Below are 17019 nucleotides of genomic sequence, written 5' to 3' on the forward strand. Positions count from 1 at the left end.
CCCTTCACTTTCGCCGCCTCGCCTTCTTTGGAACACCATTCCAACGGGATTCCTACCGGACTCGTTCCCTCTGTCGGCACAAGCCTCCGACGTAAATTCAGCCTTCCATATCGGGCCGAACACGATCGTCGACGACAGCACGTGTCATCCAGTGATTAATCGGTGACTACTACCGCGTGTATATTATCAGCGTGATCGCGCAAAAACATTCTAGCGGTACATCTCGACGTTTCCTTATAAAAGAAACGTTTCTGCAACGACCCGCGTTCGTCAGCCTCTCGCGTCTCTACTCGCGTTCTTAGCGTGTACCCGACAACAGTAAATTCTGTCGGTACACCCCTGTTCATAAGTAGACAACATAGGAAGAAGGCGCGATAAGCGATATTTTTCATTTTTCACAGGAGAGGAAGTTTAAAATCCAGTAGCCTGTATCAACGACATGTTATTAAGAACATATTTTCATTAAATTTGTTTACTTGGGGTTTCTTGAAAACTGTTTCACATAAAAAATATCGATTCTTCAAAATCAAAAAATCAATGAAATTGCAATTATGATATTTTTCTCCTGCAATCTTCGTGTATTACATCAGGATATTTACGAGAACCTGCAGCATCGTTCAGTGATGATCAAAACGTTTAAAAATGTACAGTTTTGTTTGAAAAGTTACCGATATAATTAGCGCTAACGATACTTTAAAATGGTTTGCGTAATACGTGTAACTGCAGGCGTAACAAGATTTTATAATTGTTCGAATCTTGATAATCTAGATTAATCGCGATGTTTCGTATGAAAACAACAGATATCGTAATACTTATGGACGGGAGTGTATATCGTGATAGTCAGTGCTATCTCTTTGGACAATACCCGATGGTGGATATCTCTAAATCGAACGATCTAGCAATTTTCGTTACGAAAGCGAGTAACGCGAATGGTTAGACGATAAATGTCTGGAAGATTGGACATGGACGTTTCTGGTAACGAGACTGACAGATTGCTTTGAGGAAATGCCAATTGTGCAAGTTGTTTTGCCGTCGTTTGGCAGACTAGTGGGTCGTTGAATCTGTTTTATCCTGTAAAGAAAGCAGCACGGACAACTGGGTCAGATAACCTGCGATTTTTACACGATTTATACTTCTCCGAGGCAACATTTTTCTCCCCGTGTCCGGGACGTTCTCCGGACGGTGGCCGTGTAATTTTTCAATTTCACCAACCTGTATCGTCGTCTCCTCCCGTCCAGCAGGATGGAGGACGTGAAATTTTGTAGCTACCAACGTCGCTGCTGAAGTAATTGGATATCGTAATCTCGTTATACTTTGCTGGCTAGAAGGTACGTATAAAATGTCGAGGCGAGTTTCTAAACGAGATTAGCCTGCAGATCAGTACGGGCCAAGTCGACGGAGTTCGACTATCAACCACCATTGCCCGGGGTACCAACAAATTCTGATGTAATAATTAAAATTCTAGCGTCTCTATCCAAAATTATGCCCGAAATACTATCTGGCCTCGTTCGTTACGAAACTCCTTAAGAAACTAACTTTCTTGCCGCACTGTATTATTTTACAAGCTACACTCCTGCGGCTAGTAGAATAGCTTCCCATTATACCATTCGAAATGTGAGAAGTTTTCTCATAAGATATTATCTCGCCGCCTTTTTTCAATTTTCGTCCAAATTATTACGTTTCGAATTTGACGATCGTAGCTGAAAGATCAATAAAGTCGCGTAATTTTTGGAATCTTTGTGTGCGAAGATGAAAATAGAACGGACAACGGAGATTTTGTTACTGATACCGTCGATTCAAACAAATTATAGGTTTCTCTGTCGAAATATAAAATTCTGAAACGCTTGGCCAAGCAGAAATAGCCAAACCGGAAAAAGGGAGATGTTTCGTCGTGGAACAAAAAAGCTATAAATTGAAAATAAATGGCGAAACCTTTCTGCTCGGGCCTTTGTACTGAAAAGTGTCAATTTCGAAAAATCGTTCTGTCATTCGCTTTTTACATGGCGCAACTTGGGAAAAATTGGAATTAAAAACGGAATCGAATATTTCGTCGACTTTTAAATCTTGAAATCTGTCCGAAGTACTCGACACGGATATAGATATCTGTGATCAATAACTCACTAGCCGATAGTACTCGAGTAAAGTCGGCGATAGTGTTTGCATATGAAAAGACCTGATATATCGCCGAAAGCTCGACAGGAAGGCCATAATCTCAAGTTTTTTCTAAGATCAAGTCGATTTCATGATAATCATCGACTTTCTATGGTTAGAATTCTAATTGTTCTAAGTTAGAACATTTAAAACCGGCGTATTTTCATAAAACTTTCCTCGATAATTTAACGGTAACTAACTGGTTTCTGCGATAAAATTATTATTTAATTTTTCGATAAATTGACAGGCGTGGAATATCTTACTCGGCATTTCTTATTCGACATAGAACCAATGACACTTTTATGTCTTAGATTCAAGGTTCTCAATCTGTGCATCGTAATCCCCTTGGAATTGATTTCTTTTTGACATTTATTCGTTTCGATATGATTGCGTTGTCATATTATGTAAAAGTAAAGTAACATATTTTACTAAAATTGTATTTTTACATAGCAAAAGAAGTCACAAGTCATTTGGATTTTCTGAATCAAAGAAGTATGATTATGAACATATGACTGAAAGTAGATCGAGAAACATTGCTATAGTAAGTTTATTCTACGATTCGTTTTCTCCAATGAAATTTATTTTTTTAATGCAATTTGGAAATTGAATTGTTTCAATTCAAACGAATCATCGCGAGTGTTCGACTACTGCTATCGAATGATACAACGACCGAGTCTCCGATATACGATAAATTAAAGGAACATACAGATATAACACAGTAAAGCGAAACACTCGCGCGTTCTCTTGCAAGAGTATCGCACGAAAACGTCAGTTAGAACGAACGAACACCTAATTTAAACGGACACAGGATAATTGCACGCCAGATGACGACGCTACCAACGCAATGCAGGACGTTACTGACATAATTCGTTCCTTTCCAGAACGACCTGTCTCCAGCCAGACAATGTTTTCCAGTGTTCTAGAATTTAGACCGTAGACACCTGACTGTTCCGTAGAACGTTAAGTTTTTGTCAATATAAGTGGACAGCAATTTTCTCGAGTCGTCTGCTTAGTCGTTGAAACAATACTCGAAGAGTCTCGTTACCTTTTTCGCAGCGACTAGAAAAAGTCAAGAAATTGGATGGCGATCCTGTAACTTTGATACGTTGCATTCGAATAACAAAACAAGATGACGTTGAAGAACCGTGATTTGTTGCTTGTAAATTAGTAGATTGCTTGGAAAGGAAGCGAACTGGCAACGCGTAATTGCCTACGGGAAGCGGTACGTAGACAAGACTGAGATATATGAAACTTCATTCAACTTTACCCGCTTTGACGTGTAACTTCGTTCGGTTATAGCTCGTTTCCTATTTGCCAGATGTCCCTGTTGAAGAGAAGTTTATTGTATTTCTCGGCCTTTTGTGATTCGCAGTGAGAGCAATATGCAGGAAGAGGAAGAATTCCGTCGGAAGGTCTTGCCTGGCGAACCTTTAACTCCGTCGACCGTCTACGGCATTTTTCCTAATTGAACCAAGCGCGACAGACTGGAACCGGCAAAAGTCTCTCTTCTCGCTTGGAAATTTCCCGTTGCTCGTTGGCAAATTGCTCGCGAAGGCTCGTCGACGAACCAGATATCATATCCTCGAGATATCATATTTGAAGAGGCGGAGCGTGCATGTAAGCAAACGTATTTCGTCGAAAGAAGAAAACTGGAACGATGGAATTCTCGGTGCCTCGGCTTTCTTCCTGAAATCTATTCTACTCTTTTATGGACACCGAAGACTTTGAATCGCTATGTACTGGAAATAATGCCGATATTCTTGTCTGCCTGATATTCCTTTGCTTAAATTTAATCAACTGTCACCGATCATCGTTGATTCGAAGATCAAAGATGAAATGACTTTCGAATACGAACGATGGTTGCAGAAGCAGAGAAAGCGTAACGGGAATCCCCAGGAAGTCGAAAAGGTAAGTTTCTGCTCTTGCAACTCCATCACGAGTCGGTATTGTGACCAACAAGTCACGCGAGAATTTCTGTCCCTTTTAGTTTCGTTCCCTAGCGCCTTTTTTCTCCCGGGGCTCTCGTAGACGGTGCATAACCCGAGAGAACCTAGATCGATGCCTCGTCCTCGAGGAGACGCTTCAACATGGATTATATCACACTTGGAGCGTCCAGCACAACGAAACCTCCCCAAGGAGCTTGTCGAAGCTCCGACGTTGGACGAACATACAGAATTCGACAATAATGGATTAATCGTAGTAAGATGACCGTGTATCACACGAAACTGTGTTCTGAAAAGTTTCTACTAGTTGCGAGCTGGAGTAATTGTAAATTGTTCATCAGCAAAAAAGAAGCAATAAACAAAGCGTAAATAAGCCAGTGAGTGGGATGAAACTGAGAGTAACTAAAAAGCGAGTGTAATATTCAAAGCTCTCTTTGTTGGCAGAACGAGTCGTGACTTTTTTTCGCTCTCAAATACGAGTTAACAAAAAATCTACAGAGTTTCGAGAAATTCGTAAATGCTTTGTTCCTATCTCATAGTAAGCCATGTTAAATTATAACAAATTTGTTTAACAAGATGCTTTTGTAAATCTCTTTATATTTCTATCTTTCCATTTTAATATCTGAGGCTTTTCTTGTTTAATCCATTAACGACCAAAAAGCTTGCTACAATACTTATCATAATACATAAACTTGTTTAAATATCACGAAACAAACAAACGAACAATTCGTACGCAATTTCCCCAATCTCCTAACTCTACTTCAAATTTCCAATTTTCCTGCAAGGATTAGGATAAATCGGATATTAAAGAGTTTACGAATTGCTTTGGTTTATGAACGATGATTAAAACGGTGGGATTAGCAGCGATAGGATAGAACACATCGTGTTTTGCAATTTCAAGCGTAACAATCGCAACGCGGTAACGTTGAATAACGTGATTTATCGCTGCGTTTAACTTGGCGAATAAATTTCGGAAAGCCTCGCGGTATTCGGTGGAAATAACGTCTGGACATTTTTTAGCGGCACGTATAGACGCTTCTTAGTCGGTAGCGATGCTAAAAGCATTTTTTCGATTCATTAATCACCCGTATCTGCGCTGACGACGGCGCTCCATGTATCCCGCGGTTTTCCTTTCTCCTCGAGACGGCCGACAGCCGATTATTCCTCGCGCGAAACGCTAAAATATATTACTTATTTTCACGCCGCGATTCCCATTCTCCATAATTCTTTCGCGAGACCACGACAGCGACGTATTTTCTCAACACTTCGGCTACGTCGTTAAAATCGCCTTCCCTTGATGTACGTTCGCTTCGAATATTCCAACTTTGTGTACTGTAAACTGGAGAAAATGATTTCTCTAAAATTTTCACCGTGCACCATGCAAATTAAAATATTTATATTTGTTCGAAGTATTTTGCTGTAACGTTACATTTCTTTGATGTTTTATAAATTTTTTACTCTTTCATATTCCGCTGCATGTTAATTACCTGTCAATTGCTGTTGTACTAAAGGTACGCCGTATAAAGTAACAATCAAGATTTTACTCATATGGCGTTACATTGACATTTTTCTCTCTCCATTAATGATTCATTTGTTTACTGTTTTATTCTCCATTTATTTTATAATAATTAATTTAATGCTGTAATCAGAGATTTTGCGAGATATTTTAAATGGTCGTTTAATCTGTGTACCGTAGTTAGATACATACTGTAGCAATCAGTATTAAAATTGCCAGAGTAATTATCTTTCAGAAATTTAAAAAATACTTTTAATAATATTTACCACGATACAGTAATTGCAAATTTTTTATTCGCTTATTTACATCTTAATTATCTGAAATCTACTCGTTTATTGACAGACTCGAATATTTATAACAACTTAATCTTCTTTTCTTTGAATCTCGTAAAAAGCGCAGAAATTACGCTAAAAGTGCTCCACATCATACATATCGATGTTTCCTTAGTCTGCGGTATGTGAAATCAAGTATCGTCTCCCAATACCTACACCTTTCTTTTTCTTTTACTGATGTCCCATTTCCCGACACCTTTACGTTTCTCTTATCGCTGCTGTTTGTAATTACTGAAATTTCCTTTAACATTCCTTTTTGTCATCAGTAATTTCTAGAACCTCCGTGTACTCTTTTCATTGCTACAGTTTCTCTTTCCGATGTCCTTGTATCATATTTCCCCTCTCTAAAGTAAAAATATCTTTTTAATTTTTTCTAATTCTCCAAATGTTTTTCAGGATTCGCCAGCTTTTTTCAAAGACGAGAGAACCGAGAACAGGCAGACTGCGTTTCAACATTTCAAGCTGAGAGAGGGGGAATACATCTGTTTACGCGGTAAATTGCTCGTGTTGACGATTCACGGTCGTTCATTCAAGTAGAAACGGGCGCAAGGGTAGTCCACGTTAAAGCGGAAGACACGCGATGAAAAACGGGCCTCGCGAATCCAAAGCCGTCTTAACGCGGCGAAAGAGTGAAGGAGGAAGGGGCACGGAGTCAAAACACTGGTGAAGGAACGAAGGAATTTCCCTTGGTTCTTTTCCCGGAACGGTTGACGCTTCTCCCGGAGACAAACGCTGGAAAAATGAAGGCGGCCGTTGCTGGACCGAATCCCGGCCGTATTTCAACCCGGTGTAAACACATTTTCAGACAATGACAATTCCAGCCGGCTGCGACCCGCGTAAATAATGGACACGCCGCACCGTACGCCCGCTCGAACCACCGCGACACTCGCATTTTTTCCTCTCTCTATATACGACCAGCTCCGCCCAACTTATCCCACGGATTCCACTCCTTCGTTTCTACTCTCCCCTCGCCTCTAACATTTTCTTCATCTTTTTTCTAGGTGAGCTCGAACTGCCAGAAGGTTCTAGAGATGTGACCGACGATGCTCATATTCTTCGCAAGACCCTTCCAGACCCTCGATGTTTGTCGATTTTTGGAAGATTCTGCCAAGTAAATTGTACGCAAGGTACGTCTATTTATTCTGTTGATTTCGCTGTGCCGCGCTATAAACGCGTCGTGTTTCTTTGTATTGCGTTAAGAGTCACTTTATGATAAACGTGTACAAGATACAGATATCGGTTTAGGAAAGGTCTCCACTGGAAAGCAAATTTTCCAATTCATATTAGGTATTCTTTTGGGAATAAATGTAAGTAGAAATAATATAAAAGAAATATCGGAGAACTTCATCTGAAAAACAACAACGTCAATATCATAAACCTCGCTAAACTCGCGACATACCTTGGCTATTCCTAACAGAGAACACGTGCAAGAAGATATAAGATACCTTGCTAAATGTACTTAAGAAAGAACATAAGTTGAATAAGAAGAGGAAGTAGATAAGCGAAAATTGATATCCTAAACAAGGTGTCGTTGGCAAGAAGCGTCTTCCGTCATTTGAAGTGGCTGCTTACATTTTTCCAGCCCGCTACCGTCTCTTCTTGCCTTTCTATCTCAACAATTCTTGAAGTTTTCACAGGCAACGCGCTGCTTTTGGCGCTCGGCCGTCCATCCATCACCGGTCGACACGGCCTCCTTTCTGTCGCGTCGCCTCGGCGGCTACCTATAGATTTTAAGCGAGAAAGAGAGAGAGAGAGAGTGAGTTGCGATGGCTCTCCTGTGGGAGAGGAAACGGTTGTCAGCTGGCAAAAATGCAGAAGAAAAGTGGATGTGTCCGAGGGCTCTCCCTCTTACGACGTGGCCTCGCCGCGCCGGTCGGACGTGTGTCGCCTCGAGGATTTCCACCAGGAGATTCGCCATAGACTTCGAACTTATCGATCCACGGAATCGTTCGACCACCAGGATTTTAAGTAATACATCTTCCACGGGATAGAAGTGTGCCGCTCTGGCTGGGATTTTTCTCTCGCAGGAATTGCCTTTCGTTTGATCTGGCCGCCGGAAAGGGTTAGCACTCGATCTAAATGAAAATTCTTTAGCCTGTTGCCATGACTTTGAGAAATGGTACTCTCAAAGGTCTATAGAGTAACAATTTCAAATTCTCAAGGAATTTTCATGATAGAATAAATACAGTAATATTGTATTTCGAGACTTAGACGCCTGGTACTACAAAAGTCGAGCAAATCTGTACGATAAAATTAATGGAACAACTATTGAAGTTTGGAGATATCTTTACGATGAGATTTATAGACTAACAATTTAGTTAAACAATATTAGTTAGTTAAACAATAACACATGAAGAAATCTTTACAACAAGACCCATAGACGTTTCAAGACTCGAAAGGATTATTACGATAAATCGATCGTTTTTTAAAACAGTTTACAAATAAAAAAGGAATCGCTAGGAAGCATCTATTTCTTTTAAACGATTCTTACTCGAAATAGAATAACTACGGGCATACATCTTCCTGTGGCAAGCAACGAGAAACGATCGAAGTTATATTTCGATCTTTAGATTCGTGGTAGTCTAAGGACTAGGTGCGCACGTCCGATTAAGCTTAAGGATATCCCAGTCGCAACGGAGCGATTTCACCGATCCTTGACCCATAAATCTCATGTACCTTGGCGGATTAAGTAGCCTGCTTTATCGCCGTCCGGCGTGAGTTCTCGGTACTGGAATCTCAGCGACTCGGAATTAGCCTCTAGGCATTAAATCACAAACGCGTGTATTGGTCGCGTGCCTTGGATTCTCGAATTCGAGGATCCTCCTATTGTCGAAAGATTATCCCTGTTTGATCCATGATCTTTTTTAAATCCTCTCGACCAAAGCTTATACACATCCGTAGACGAGACAGTGAGCTATGAATTCGACGCTTTTCTGCCATTTTTGATGTTTAATGACGATGATATTTCTTTTTCTCTATTTTTCGTTGAACACAAAAGACTCAGGGATATTTCTTTCACCGAATGTAATCCCATGTTGATATGTATCGCGATAAAAGTACGACGAATTTAGAAGCGTAGAAATCGACAAAACACCACGGTAAAATTGTACGATTAGGCTAAAGCGAGGAAAACTCGAAGTATACATATTAACCTAGTTTCGCTGGCTCTTCGAGAGTAGTTATAACGCTATAACACGTTACGAGAGCACGTTCATCTATGTCAAATCGCTGAATCAGCGAACATTCGATGAAATATTGTGGAAATTGTTGCGCATTGTGAAACTCAATATAAATGGTAATGTAGGATTTCAGGATCGACAGCGAGTGTTCGATGAAAACGTCGAAATTCCATGGCGTCGATATTGTTGTTTTCGCCAAAACTGTGCGTCGCATTTTCGAAACATTCCTCGCAAGTTTTCGTTTTTAACCAACGCTATCGTTGCATAATTCGAATAACTCCTCTGCTCTCTGAAAATTGTAAAAGGCAGCCGTGTAGTTTCGCCAAGTTCGACTAATCTCCATGAGTGCATATGATGAAGCGAAACTGCAAACGTACCGAATCATCGTTCTTCGGTCAACCATTTTAATTATTCACTATCCAACTCCCGCGAACTTTCAGATTAAAGTAGACCTTGCACTTGGAACTGCTCGCGTAAACGCGAATTAACGGACTTGCACCGCCAACTTTCGCGATTTCCATTTAAACCCAAAACTGTATTTCGAAAAATTATCTATGCATTCAGTGATTTTGATTTCAGGCAAACGTAATAATTGAGATCGATGTTTCTAGAAGCTGTGAAAGCCATAATACCAACGCTATATTTTTTTCTTTCCCAAATGAATTTTAGAATTTAATATCTTCCCAATCAATCACATTTTACCAAAATTATGTCTATGAAATTTCAGTATCTGTGTATATGTATGCAAAATAATCTTCAGGTATACGTACACCTACGAAAACTTATGTACACTTGAGAAATAATTAGGAAATTGTTAAAACGTTTAAAGACTATTATTTTACTCGAAATGTCAGACTGTAAAAGATTTATAAACCTTCATTATTATCTGATCAATTCGTTTTTCCTCTGTAATCGTCGATCACTGAGCCTCTCTTTCCTTGAGTCTTGACTCAGCACGGTGTATTAAAACGAACAGGAAACAACGAAAAATACGGTATCCATGTTTCTGCGCGATTCGGAGAAGGAAATTAGAATTTCATAAACGGCTGTCGTCAAAGAAATTTAAATAAGACGATATCGACGTAACAGGCCGCGCATTCAGATTTATCCCGTCCATTTTGATTTTATAGTAGCGATCTAATTTTACCAACCTCACCCCCTTGCATTGTTACAGCCACCTTTATATTTCGAAGAATCGCGGTGAGCCTCTAAAGGAGGCCATGGACCGGCGTGTTGCGAGCTTGATTTGTTTCTCCAGCATCGACCACGAAATTTATTATACGCCCTTCTAAATACAAAGTGTGACGCCGAAGACGGTGGATGGGGGAATGAAAGAAGGCATAAATTCGCAGCGAGGGAAGAAGGTCATTAAGCAACGGTATTCGACAAATGGAGACGCGAAATTAAAAAACGTTCCTTCCTCGCTGACGGATTTCTCTGTCAGAAAATTGGTGTTTTGTTTCGCTAATCGCTCTTTTTCAAGAAGTATTTTGGAAACTCGAACAGGGCAGCTACTCCAATGTGGAACTTCTAAAAAAATTAATAATTTAGTTGTATAAGGAATGTTTATATTATGACGTTACGCTACTTTTCCATTTATGAAGCTGATTATCGCAATCTCTGAGTGGCTGAAATAGTGATTGAAGCTCGTTTGCCGGCCACAAACAATCTAATTTTAAACTAGAAATAGCCGCACACGTGCATTTCCAACATTTCTTACTCAAGCATAGTCATCCGGTACGTATTTGACGAACGACATTGTGATACGTCACTCAATGTGCCAGCCAAATGCATAGGTACGCTGATGTAGGTTGGATCGCATGCTCACATGCATTTACAATTCAAAATGGAACTGTATATAGCTTAAAAAATAAGTCTCAAACTGCACGTAAGATTTTCTCATCGTTTTTAATATCCAGAGTCAACCGTGTGCATCTTGTTTGACAGATTTCTTTCTTGCAATTAATCCAAATGTGAAAGCCACTTCTGTTCACATCGTTCCATCGGTCTTTTTCGCTGGTTTCCAAAGAACAAAAGTGAAGATTCTTCATTTATGAAGGAACAATGCAGGTCTTGAGTTATCGCGAGACACGGTGTCCTTGTTCGAAACTGAATTCGACGTCCAGAAAACTGGCCGCGAAATCGGCCGATAGAGAGGCGAAGAAAAGAAGAATCGGTGCTACTCAAAGCGGTAAAAGACGGAATTCAGTCGACCAAAGAGTAGCGGAGGAGCGAGATGAAGGTAGAGAAAAGCGGATAAAACGTATCGGTTGAAACCAATAACTTCCACCGTCGCGGCTTTGTGCGAGTGAATACGCCGGTGGAACACGGTGCCAGCAAGTTTCGGCTAGGAATTTCAAAATTTACAGCCGCCACGGGCAAGATCGAGTTTTGATAGACTATGAAATCGCGATTTGGCCGGTCCACCGGATTCGATTCTCAACTTCCAAGGTCGATACTACGAGAAGACACGGTATCGTTTCCTGTTCTTTCCCTTTCTTTAATTTCAAGAAAGGACCGATCTTTGGTATTCCGCGTTGCTTGATGTTGAAATTTTTTTTTAAATCGATACCGTACAACGAATAACAGAGAAGATGGCATTTTTTCGCTTGATAAGAGAAAAATTCAAAGAGATCGAAGGCTAAGATGAAATAGGAATGACGAAAATGAAAAATTACAGCTACGCTGTTTTCCCATCGAACAGTGACGTTCCACTGTAGTCGTCAGAAAAACGAGAACTTGTCCACCGATGTCGCTGTTTCCATCTCCCCTGTCCTTTCCCCTCCCTGAAAGCATACCCCTTTAGCTCCAAACGCTCTCGATCCATCCCATCGAACGAAAAGACTGGTTCGTTGCTGATTGCTCTACTGTGACCCATATTTTGACATGAACGTTTTGACACGATGCGTTCGACTGCAGACCGATTGTCAGTGTACCATCCATTATTTTTGTCTTACGTTCGGTCGCATTTCATTGCAAATGGAAGTATCTTTCTCATCTGATCTGATTCGATTTGGGAATATGTACGCTCCGATCCGTTAATCACCGGACACTTTCATGTTATAAAATTGCGCTTCATTTGTGTTTCATCGTATAAAATAGCGTAAAATTACATTCAACTTATGGATAAATAATAGAATTAATCTAAAAAGTCGTATCCATATTCTAACAATCATTTTGCCTCGCAAAATATCAAGCGACTTAGAAAGAGAAGTGTACGAGAGCTCGCGTAAAATAAACAATAAGTGTTTGAGGTGTCACAATTATTTTTGCTTTGATGAAAATACGATATAAACGGAAGGAAATTCACGTTCGAGTCAGTCCGTGTTCGAAATGAGGTAGAAGCGTCGTCCGACGTGGCGGTGCATTAGGAAACCCTTAGTGCCCGAAAACTGAAAACACTGCAATCTTGTCCATTCAAGGAGCAACCGACACAACGTTAGCCCAATTCCTCGAATACCTACTGCGCTATAAATCATGTGGTCGGAACGTACGTGAGGTGTTTCGTTGGGACTTTGGCTTTTATCTACGGCAAATTGCGTGCAGCAAGAGAGATCGAAACACGTCAGGTTCTCCTCTCCGTTTTTGCAACCCACGGGCACGCCTCCTACAATTGGCATACAGTTTACTTCATACGCGCTCTATGCCTTTTTACCATAGCCGGTTTTTATTCAATGATCGTATCTACATGGCATCTAAAAGAAATCTCCACCAAATGCTTTGTACGATGGCTTGTTTTGCATAGAAACTATTAGGGGAAAAAATGGGATGCCGCGAAAAAAGTTTCTTTGATCGATTTCAACGTGTGTCCAATTCGACCGCGACGGCATAAGAGAAAGGAAATGTGAACAAAGCGGCATATGGTTCAAACGAGGGACACTGGAACAAAGCGGAAGAACAGCACGAAAGCAATTAACACGGTCGAACTGGTTCAATCAAAAGAAGCAAACCCCTCGAAATTATTGTCCCCAGTCGTAAAGACAGACTCGGCCAATCGTGGAAATATTCTCTGCGCCAGACGTTTCTCCTTCCATCGTTCTGGTTCTTCGTTCTGTCTTCGCGTACCATTTCATTTGCATCTTTGAACGTTCCAAAATTATTTTCTTTTCTCCTTTTTATTCCCCGCCAGGGTAAATTTAATCTGGCGTTTCGAAAATTAGGCGAGCTTAGAATGAACCCAACCCCGGGTTCTAAATTGGAATTAACTCCGATCTCGGACGTGGGTCTATGTACGTTCGCTTTGAATTAGGTTTGAATTAGGTTAGAAAACACGATTACATGCTCGCCGCGTGTGTTTTTACAAATTTCATGGATGCGGAGAATGGATGGGGAAGGGGAGGAAGGGAAGGGAACGACGGGCAAGTTCATTGAGAAGCGGGTGCTTCATACTGCGAGTCCCGGCCGCCGCGTTTTTTCTACCTTTTCGTTCTCTTTATCTTTGCCGGGCCGCAATTTTAATTAAATCGCATCGCGGCCGGGAATGAATTACAACTGAAGTTTCATTTCAACATTTTCGTTCGTTCCTTTTTCACTTGTTTTCCTTTTCGCGGCCGTGCGCGCGAGCATTCCTTTTTCAAAAGAAATTAGGACGGCCGTAAACCACCGGGCGAGCCATCGAGCTGTGCGCTCTAATTTTTACCCTTTTCGTCGTGAATAGCATCTCCTTTATTCGTGTATCAGCACCTCGACATAGAATCGTAGATTTACGTTAAATTATTACAACGAAGGATAACGGTTCTCTGACTCGGATGAAAGTAAGTTGGACACTCGGCAACTGTTCCTTGTTAGACCCTATGCCGACGCATCATGTTTGAATTTCACGTCGGTGTTATTCGTCATCTTTGTATTTTCAATGGCCGTGCTACACACGAGTGTGCATTTTACCATTACAATTACAAGCCTGTCGAACACGTCACCGACGTAACATTATAACGACGTCGCATCATTCGTCTGCATCGAACCTTAGTTCCATCTGGTCCACCCCTTTGACAATGTTTCGCGGTTGCTGAAGATTGGGATTTTACGCGTTACTCCCCTTCAAAGTCTCTCGTCTGGTAATTTCACGACAGTTGTCATAAATCTTTGAGCTAGCGTTTCGTCCGTGCCAGCGACAATTTTTAAAATACTTGTGAAAGGATTGAAACTTTTTGGTTGGTAGCAAAACTCGGTTCGCTGTGAATAAAAAGGAACGTGGCTGCTCTTTCACGATGTCCTTCCACGTTCAAAGAAAACTTCTCTCAAAAAATTGCACTTAGATACGTCCCGTGAAAGCTTGTTATGACGATTCCTCGGAAATAAGTAATAGAGCACGTTCATATGTCAGACGCGTTTGCGCGTCACCGATAAAATCGCATTCCCGCGGAGATAATATCGCCAGGGAGAATTTCAGCTTTTATTTTATGCTCTCGTAACCGTCTCGAGTCGAGATGCGTTTTTTATCCGCTGTCACAAACATTCAACACAGCATTCTTCCGAATGGTCTTCTCTTCAAATTCATACGCTGTATGCGTATGTACGGCTAACGCGGTCTTTCATCCCCGATTTGATATCTGCTCGTGTGAAACCACCTTTGTGTATCCATACAAGACTTTGAGACTACACTGGCGTGCTTGTAAGTGTATTCTCTTAATCTTTTAATCGCTTAATCTGCCAAGCGCAATTAGCTCCTGCGCTAACTGTATTTAACAATTAACTATAGAACTACGAAAGCAGTTCGTCTTTTAGAATAGAAATTTTAGAAATTTTAGAAACATTATTAATAATATTTAAGAAATCTTATAGGTATCATATGATTTTTGAAGACGTTCGAAATTTTATATAGATGAAGGCTTCTCTATTCGAAGGCTTGCGTTATATATTTTTTCATTTCAATTTATTTAATACAAGTTTCACACTTTAGTTTTTATGTTAAACGTTGTAAGTCACCGTCCGCCAGAGTTTGTCCAGTCGTTCTTACGACGATTCGCACGTCTAATGGTACCCGCAGCGTTGAAGTATCTCGTTGAATCCACAGACTCCTCTTTGCCCACCTTTGTCTTCGTAATCGAGTCAGGATCGAGCAAACTGAGAAATTACTTTGGCTATTGTAACATTGAGCGTCGCACTTAATTTCTACTGTTACTACGAAACTTTTACCACATATGAATACGTGCTCGTTTGACACTTGGCCACTGTTTACGAGGCAAACTGTGTCGCGTGTGAATTACGAGATACGGGAATTATGTTTAGAAGGTTTCATCTTCAATTCTGGACGACGCCTTTTGGGAGACTTTCTAATTCTCGTCTAGAAGGTAAAAGAGGAATAGTTGAATAAATCTTTATGCCCGGTACAACGGTACATTACCATATATCTAATAACAAACTCGGTTCACGGTGCTCCGCTTAAATTAAGAAAATAAAAATATGGAAACGAAGCTTGGCCCATCTCTCAGCCAGGGATACTAGGGGGAGATGACACGGTAGAGATTAATGTACGTGGTAACCAGTTCGTGGAGAGGAAGCCCTGTATCAGGTACACGACGTTCGAGCAGATTTTTATCTTCCTGCTGGACACTACAACTTTCGTGTAGAATATTTAATTAGACGCGGCAATAGCGTATATCATGAAAACTTGGAAACTTTTACAGATCGTAGTCACGAAATTATATTCCTCGGTAGCATCAGGGTTACTTCTTTCCAGACACTTTAACTTTAGCAGTGTTTTACATGACGATCGTCGAGAAACGTTATTAACTCTTTGCTATATACAGAACGTCACAAAATATGTGGAATATATTTATGTACTTCATAATGTGGCTTCTGGTGGGCTCATATTATGCTCATGCTTCGTGTTTCTCATTCTGATATAACAGCCGAAATCCTATCCATATCCTATATCATCATTTGTTTTGGTTCCTATAGGTCTCAATTAGAAACGTGAAGTGTGGATAATATAGGAACAAAGTCTTTTGTTAGCTAATTCATCGATGCCAATAAATTTAGAAATATAAAATAAAATTGTTTATAACTTATACCACGTATCTTGCGACGTTTGTTACCATAATATATAAGCTGGGAATCAAAGGCCAAAGATGCAGGTCGTATTTACATGAAAATTTATTCCAACTCATCTTTTCATAAATCTTTCCATCTCTTATCTGTGGAGAGCCTAAACGTTTCTAAAACTTGACTCTTCCAGATATCCAAATTCCTCGCACGAACGTTGGCAAGTTTCAGCAAAGGGAATAATGGAAATTTCAGGCAAATGATGAAGGATATTCATAAGAGGGTTGGCATAGGTAGGGAGTTTTGGGTGACCAATCAGCCGGAAGGTGGTGGAAACGGCGGGGAATTGATCAGATCGCAGGTAGGTAGGTAGTTAGGCAACCAGCATCGGCGCAGATGCGCTCCATTGCGGAATTTATGATTCGTAAGTGCATAACTCTGCCATTAGCCATGAAATAGTTTCCGGCTATCTGGTCCGCACCATGCGCAACGTGGTCCAAGCGGATGCGGGCCGAACAGAGCACGCGCACCTCTCATATTTCCGTCCGGTTCACTTATCGGCGTCGGCATTACTTGAATTATTAGTTGGCTTGTATTATCGGTCGACACATCGTCTGAATGTGTTGCATTGTCGTACGTTGCTTTACAAATGCAACCCTTTTCTTACTTTCGTTTCGTTACCATGTGTTGCGCGGTCTTACGTTGTTTTATAAATTCAACTCTTCTCTCGCTTTCGTTTCAGTCCGGCGTTTCCTTTGCTCACGAGCTTCGAGCTTTCCACCCTTGTAGGATATATACATGCATTCATGGAAGTATTCAAATAGTTGTAGATAATTTTGATACATTTATATCGAGTACGTCACATGAAATATTTTGTAATTTCGATGGCACTATCATGAGACTCGACTATTACA

At 40.6% G+C, this 17019-nt stretch overlaps 1 protein-coding gene across 2 annotated transcripts in view; it reads left to right on the forward strand.

The window, feature by feature from the left end:
* Positions 1-757: 757 nt before the first annotated feature.
* Positions 758-17019, forward strand: part of LOC138187814 (protein artichoke) — a 309368-nt gene continuing 293106 nt past the window's right edge. The window contains exons 1-5 of one of the 2 annotated variants that reach the window (XM_069128978.1): positions 758-3373; positions 3451-4059; positions 4139-4347; positions 6339-6435; positions 6944-7069. The gene's annotated coding sequence lies outside the window, so the exon portion shown is untranslated. The remainder of the gene's footprint in view (positions 3374-3450; positions 4060-4138; positions 4348-6338; positions 6436-6943; positions 7070-17019) is intronic. The other variant, XM_069128979.1, reaches the window with a different exon arrangement.

This window comes from Bombus flavifrons, chromosome 15 (assembly GCF_040668555.2).
Source record: "Bombus flavifrons isolate JBK064 chromosome 15, iyBomFlav1_principal, whole genome shotgun sequence".
In the NCBI taxonomy this organism is placed as follows: domain Eukaryota; kingdom Metazoa; phylum Arthropoda; class Insecta; order Hymenoptera; family Apidae; genus Bombus; species Bombus flavifrons.